The 6,220-nt window shown below is 30.6% G+C and overlaps 1 long non-coding RNA gene across 1 annotated transcript; it reads right to left on the reverse strand.

Moving 5' to 3' along the window:
• Nucleotides 1-2,619: 2,619 nt before the first annotated feature.
• Nucleotides 2,620-6,220, reverse strand: LOC128213286 (uncharacterized). Its single transcript, XR_008257706.1, has 4 exons — nucleotides 5,871-6,220; nucleotides 5,224-5,430; nucleotides 4,304-4,437; nucleotides 2,620-3,951 (listed from the first exon to the last, which is right to left on the reverse strand). It is a non-coding gene; the product is annotated as an uncharacterized LOC128213286 (long non-coding RNA).

Here is a 6,220-nt window from a genome sequence, read left to right on the forward strand (position 1 = left end):
TGTTTTACAAACTTTCACATAACTTGCTTTTCCAACTGATTTGAAAACAAAGGCATCGGAGGAGCACAGCGTAGATATTAAATCATGGTTTAAACGTGTTTTGAAAGACTGTGGATTGTTTTTATCAACGTACTGTAATGTGAAATTTAAATTTTTATCCGAATATTCTCTCTATCCGGATGAAGGAAACGAGTGTCTGAGATTTAAAAAAAGTTGTTTGTAATAGTGTTTGTGCTTTATTTCTTTTGGGTGTCATTTAATCCCAATATGTGATATTGCATGACATTCATTTATTTGCAACTTATAATCTACAAACTGAAATGTGCTGTGTACTGGAAATATTGTAGTCTTGGCTCTTGCCGCAATGGCACATCTAGGTAAACATCATTTTACTGGTAATTGATACAAATAGAGTCACTCAGGTAGGGTTTTCGCTTATTGTTGCGCTTTTCTTCCAAAAACTTTGTTGCAACACAATCGTTGTTGCCTTGATTACTTTCAAACTCTTCTGTAATCAACCTCATATTCTCCTTTCATTTCAAAATCTACCGTTTTATTTTAAAAATGCATACAATGATACATTAATACAAACATTTAATGCCGGGAAGGAAACGCAACGATGTCATTTAGTTTAGTTCTCAGTATGATGTCATTTGGCTAAAATTTAATGTGGTTATCGGGTAAGCTATCGATAAGCATAAAACTTGTTGTTTTTTCAGTGCTGTATGTCTAGTTCAAAATTTTGATATATACATGTTACCGGTACCCACATATTACCTTCATTTTATATATGTATGTTTCAAAAAGAAGTGTTATATTATATTAATTTGTTTTGTTCTTTGTTGTACCGGAAGCTCCTCATAACACCGCAATTGTTGGCGAAAGGGGAATTCTAAAGTGAGGGTGGATTTGTTTATGGCGTCTCCAGAAGCTCTGTATGTGTATGATACTATCTGTTTGGCAAGTAAGTAAAACTTCATGCTGATCATTTAATGATTTCAATAATTTATTTGGTGTTGCATGAAAATGAAATTTTAAAGATGTATCAAACTTTTTTTTAACATACATTTGAAATATATATAATTAAATCCAATATGTGATATTGGATCTTGAAAATTCATATACATTTTCCTACTAATTATGTTCTTTCTCATCAAGAAAAAATAGGCTCTAAGCATGGGCAGTGTAATTGTTAATCATAAATATTTCATAGAAAATAATAATTTAAGTTAATATAAATAGCCTGGATGGGTTCCACTTTGAAGTTGTGAATACTGTTTTGTGAGCAACAATGACAATGTTAATGTGCACATTCCATTGTCTTTTTTCAGTAATGTATTCAACTTTATGACAGGCTTACTAAATAGATTTTATACCTATAAAAGCAAAGCCAATTTAGACAATTAGGAACATTCTTATTCATGAAATGAATTAAATCACCTTTTTCAGTTAAAAGTTGACATACAGTCTTTCAATGAATTACATTAAAACTTGTGGAATAGTCAAGCAGGCTATTTCTATGTTCAACAGGTTTTTTTATAAACCAGTCCTGTTCAATGTAACTTAATCATAATGGAAAGCTAGTTAGCAAGTCTGTTGAATATTATAATTTTACTGCTCACTTGAAATTTTGTACCAATAGTTTTAATTCTTATGTAATGTAGTGGAATTGTGTTATAAACATCCAAATAGTAAAATATCCTATAAAAATATATTTCTTTGATAAAAGTCTTCTCACCTGGAAGCATATTATAGAAAGCCATAAGGCATTTCATCTGTTATATGTTATTTTCCAATGAACATTTTTTCTATATTTAAACAAAATCATTTATTTTTAATCAGATGCCTTCATAAAACAGGAGGATTTTTGCAGATCACCCCAGAGAAGTTTGCTGCACAACATTATTGTGCATTGATGGAGGGGTGCAGTTTGATGGACAGATTCAAGTTGCACCAGGAAATGCACCACCACACTTGTGGCTAGTTGACCCCAATGACCAGAGGGCAAGAGCAGCCCTCATTGCCAGATTTCAATATAAATACCCTGGATGTGTTAGTTAGTCATCCAAAACATTTATTGTTATTTTTGTTTTCATAAGTGTCAAAATGCTTACCATTCCATTTTAATGAACTTTTGGTTATTAAAAACTGTTATTTTTTCTTTTATAGTTATTTTGAACAATTTCAACCGTTTAAATTGTAATGAATAGACATTTGAGGTTATTTTTTAAACATTGTTAACTTAAAAAAATACTTTGATTTTGTAATCTGTTGAATGATGTTTCTCTTACGGTATTTATGTTATGTGATTTTTGTTCTGATTTCTTGCCCACTTGTGAATGTATTAATTTGATATGTTTATATACAGTAAAATACTTATTGACATAGGGTATATGTTTGTTTTATAAACTGTCTTGTTTCCCAAATCAACATTACTGAGTGTTGATGTGGAAAATCACAAAAGTAGTTTTGGATTGAATCCAAGATCTCATAGTTTGCAGGCAGGTCATGTTCCTCTGTATATGGTAAACAACAAAAACTCATAATACTGTCAAGGGTAGTTATTGCACTTAGTTTTTTTTGCATTGTTGGTGGCACCATTTTTGCAGTATGTATTGAAGTAAAAGCAATCAAGAGGAATAAAATGTCATTCTAGGGATTCTATTAATTATTCAATACAAAATAGAAAGTGTGCATCTCAATATCTCAATAACATGATGTGTTTGTGCTAATATTTGAATTCCATAGATGTATCATTATTATTATTTCAACAAAGTGAAAAGACAAAGGTAAAACATATCTATCTGTGAAATAAGTGAAAACTTTATTTGTGTGAATTTAAAATTGACATTTTACATCAAGTTTAACTTGAAAAACAACAACACAATAGTAGCAATCATTATCAGAAAGGGACTGTTAATAGATTATTTATTTTCAAATTGTTGAAATTGAATTATTTTACCAACTTTTATGAAGAAAGACCAAAAAGCAACTGCTATAATCATATGAACAACATTTTAATAGTAAATCTAAGCCTAAAATGATTTAATTTTAAATAGCCTGACTTTGGCAAAATAAAGCATTTTATGCCATATTTTCTGAGCTTATTTAAACTTTTGTAGTGTTTTATCATTGCTACAAGCATTTTGTTCACATTTCATAGGAAATAAAAAAATCAATGTCTAACCATATAAAACATGAACAAGTCCCTTTAAAAATGATTATACATGAATTTGATGCGGTATCATTTTGATAATCACTGACATTACTTATGGAGAAGATGATTATAACAATGAACAAAACAGTACATGAAGGCTGACAATCATAAATATGTTAAATAGTGTTGACAGTATAAATAACAATTTAAAAACACATTTACAAAACAAATAAATTGACATATTATCTCTCTAAACAATAACCAATTTACACATTCAGCTATTGGTAAAAAAATACCATATCATAAAATGTATGATTATGAGCCCCTTTTTTGTGATTACAATGTTTGATAGATGTCACTTTAAATGAAAGTGCTTTTCCATATGTATTTTAATATTAGATTACTTGAATATGAATAGGTTGACAGGTAAATAAAGATTTATTAAATGCAATAGTGAATAAAATATGAAAAGCTTCAAGTGTCAGCAATATTTAAGTGGATTGTGAGTTTTTTAAGTAGATAAAATAATCAAAGACTTCCAGGTATATGATTCTACTATAAGACTTCAAAGGTTTATGTTAGAATGTTTGTTGATTTAAAACAGTTGCTGAGTCACATTTTATTTAAGTTATCATTCATGAAATAAATTGTAATAAAGGAGACAGTCAATTGTCAGTTTTTGTTGATGTAATATTTGCTCATAGAGCTCACTCTGGCATTTAAGAAGTCTTTTCAAGTTGCTTGTAGATGGAATCTTGGAAACTCTTGTCACTTTTGCTGCAGTTGGTGTTGTACTGAAATATAAAAATACACCCATTTATATAAGTACTTTTTTCAGAGTCTTACTTAGTCTTTAAAAAAAGAATTTCAAATGTAAAAATATTTAGACAGAAAGGTACTGTCTGACCTATAATTTTATGCATAAATATCTTAATAGCATGTACGAAAATCTGAGTACTTGCTCCAGTGACCACTTTGGTGTGGCTTAAAGTTTCATTTTAATATATATTTTTCACAGTTTTGGGGTTTTGATAGTAACTGTTTAACCTTTTGTATCCATTGCATGACTCTTTTGGCATGAAGACACTGCCATAACACAGTCTGTCTCAAGTTTGTATGTTTACTTAGTCATATTTTGTGTTCTACCTTTTTGGAATCATGGCAGCCCCCTGGGACATTGCAGGAAACACTATGTTGGAGGTAAATTGACATAACTGCAAACGATGAACATGTAGCTGTTTTGGCAGTATGGTGCAGCACCAAAGATGATGGACTTGTTTCTGCAGTAAAATATATTCACATATAAATACATAAGTGTTATTTAAAATAAAAAATATACATATAAATGACCTGAGAATCACCAATTCTTTTAGAATAACATCATTATATGCTCATTTTTATTCAAATTTAATAACACCTTTATTAAAAAAATATTGACCGATACATCCATGATATTCATTTGAGGCAGGTAAGAAATCTTACTATTTTAAGTAAAGGTGTCAACCCCAGAAAAAATACTATGGCTTAATCACCAATCAGCTGAATCATCTGTAAAACAATTTTACCAAATTTCCAAAAAAGCATCTTGTAATGGAATTTTAAAGCTGCACTCTCACAGATTTACCATTTTTGCAACTTTTTTTTATTTTTTGTCTTGGAAAGGGCAATGTTTTGCATAGATATATGTAAACCAATGATAGAAGATTGCTGACAAAAAAATCAGATCGTAGATTTTCATTTTTCCGAAAATTAATATTTTATGGCTTAGACCGTTAGTAACAGTTAATGAAAAATGCATAAAACATCAATTTTGGAACTTATTTATTAAAATCTGAGATCTAATATTTTGTCAGCTGTCTTATATAACTGGTTTATAAGGATTTTCGCAAAAATTGGCTCGTTTCAAGACAATAAAAAAGAAAAGTTGTCAAAACGCTCAATCTGTGAGAGCGCAGCTTTAAATATGTATTAACAAAACAATAACTTTAACGTGATTTTAACTATAATTGTAAGATTCCTGAAATAATTAAAGATGAAAGATAAGTTGCAAATAAGTAATAATTTACCTTCTCCTCCTGCTCATTGAACTTTGGAGGAGTCACCCCGTAGATATATAGGCCAGAAGTGGCCCTTCTATGTATCAGAACAGATACGGAGTCACACCACCTGTCAGCGCTGCCATCTGACGCCTCCTCTTCACGTCCATCTTGATGTTGGTTAATTTCTTATTAAACTCATCAAGAGTTCTAATGCAGACACCCTGGGCATTCAGTCTGAAAGTCAAATATTTTTTTCTTTAAATTTTATTACTAAAGCTTCTTAGACTAGAGGATATCAGGGACGGGCGGGTGCTATGATCAAAACATACTAACAATAAATTGTGAAAGAAAGAGTGTGTGCCCGACGGCTGACACTTAAAATACTAGTTCTGGCTTCCATAACTTTAATGTTGATATTTATTTGTTTGATGTTTACAACACACGTCCAAAAATGTAATATATAACGTGTTCGCTGAAGTTCTTTAGCTATACAAATACATGTGTAACTTACAAATTAACATATATGGATACCTTTGTGAAACAAATCGTTACAATATTTGAATAAAACAACTATACTTATATAAAAAATCAGTATAAAACTGTAACATAGTAGCTGATTGTCGTCATCCGTCATAGTCAAAGTTCCAAAACAATATTTAAAAAAAATACCCCACCTCTTTTCATTCCTCTTCCACGATTTTTCTTCATCGACATGAGTAATGGTTGGACTTGCTTTCAATGGCATGGCTTTCATCAAGGAATGAATACCTCAGCATTTCATGCTCTGCTCTGGACCAATTCTCTTTCCTTTTAAACTTTTGCGGCGTCGCCATTGTTTATCTTTTTGACAGGTGCGCGCCAAGAGAGATTTCTACCTCCAATCGGAGAGTTACGCATTATTTATTCCTACGCAAATATTTACACTTACGAAATTTTAGTAAAACGCACGTACGCAATTCGTATTATTTACGTAAGTTGAAAATGTACGTAAAAACTTACGCACAACTTACGAACTGTTAGTAAA

The sequence above is a fragment of the Mya arenaria genome, chromosome 13, assembly GCF_026914265.1.
Source record: "Mya arenaria isolate MELC-2E11 chromosome 13, ASM2691426v1".
Taxonomy (NCBI): domain Eukaryota; kingdom Metazoa; phylum Mollusca; class Bivalvia; order Myida; family Myidae; genus Mya; species Mya arenaria.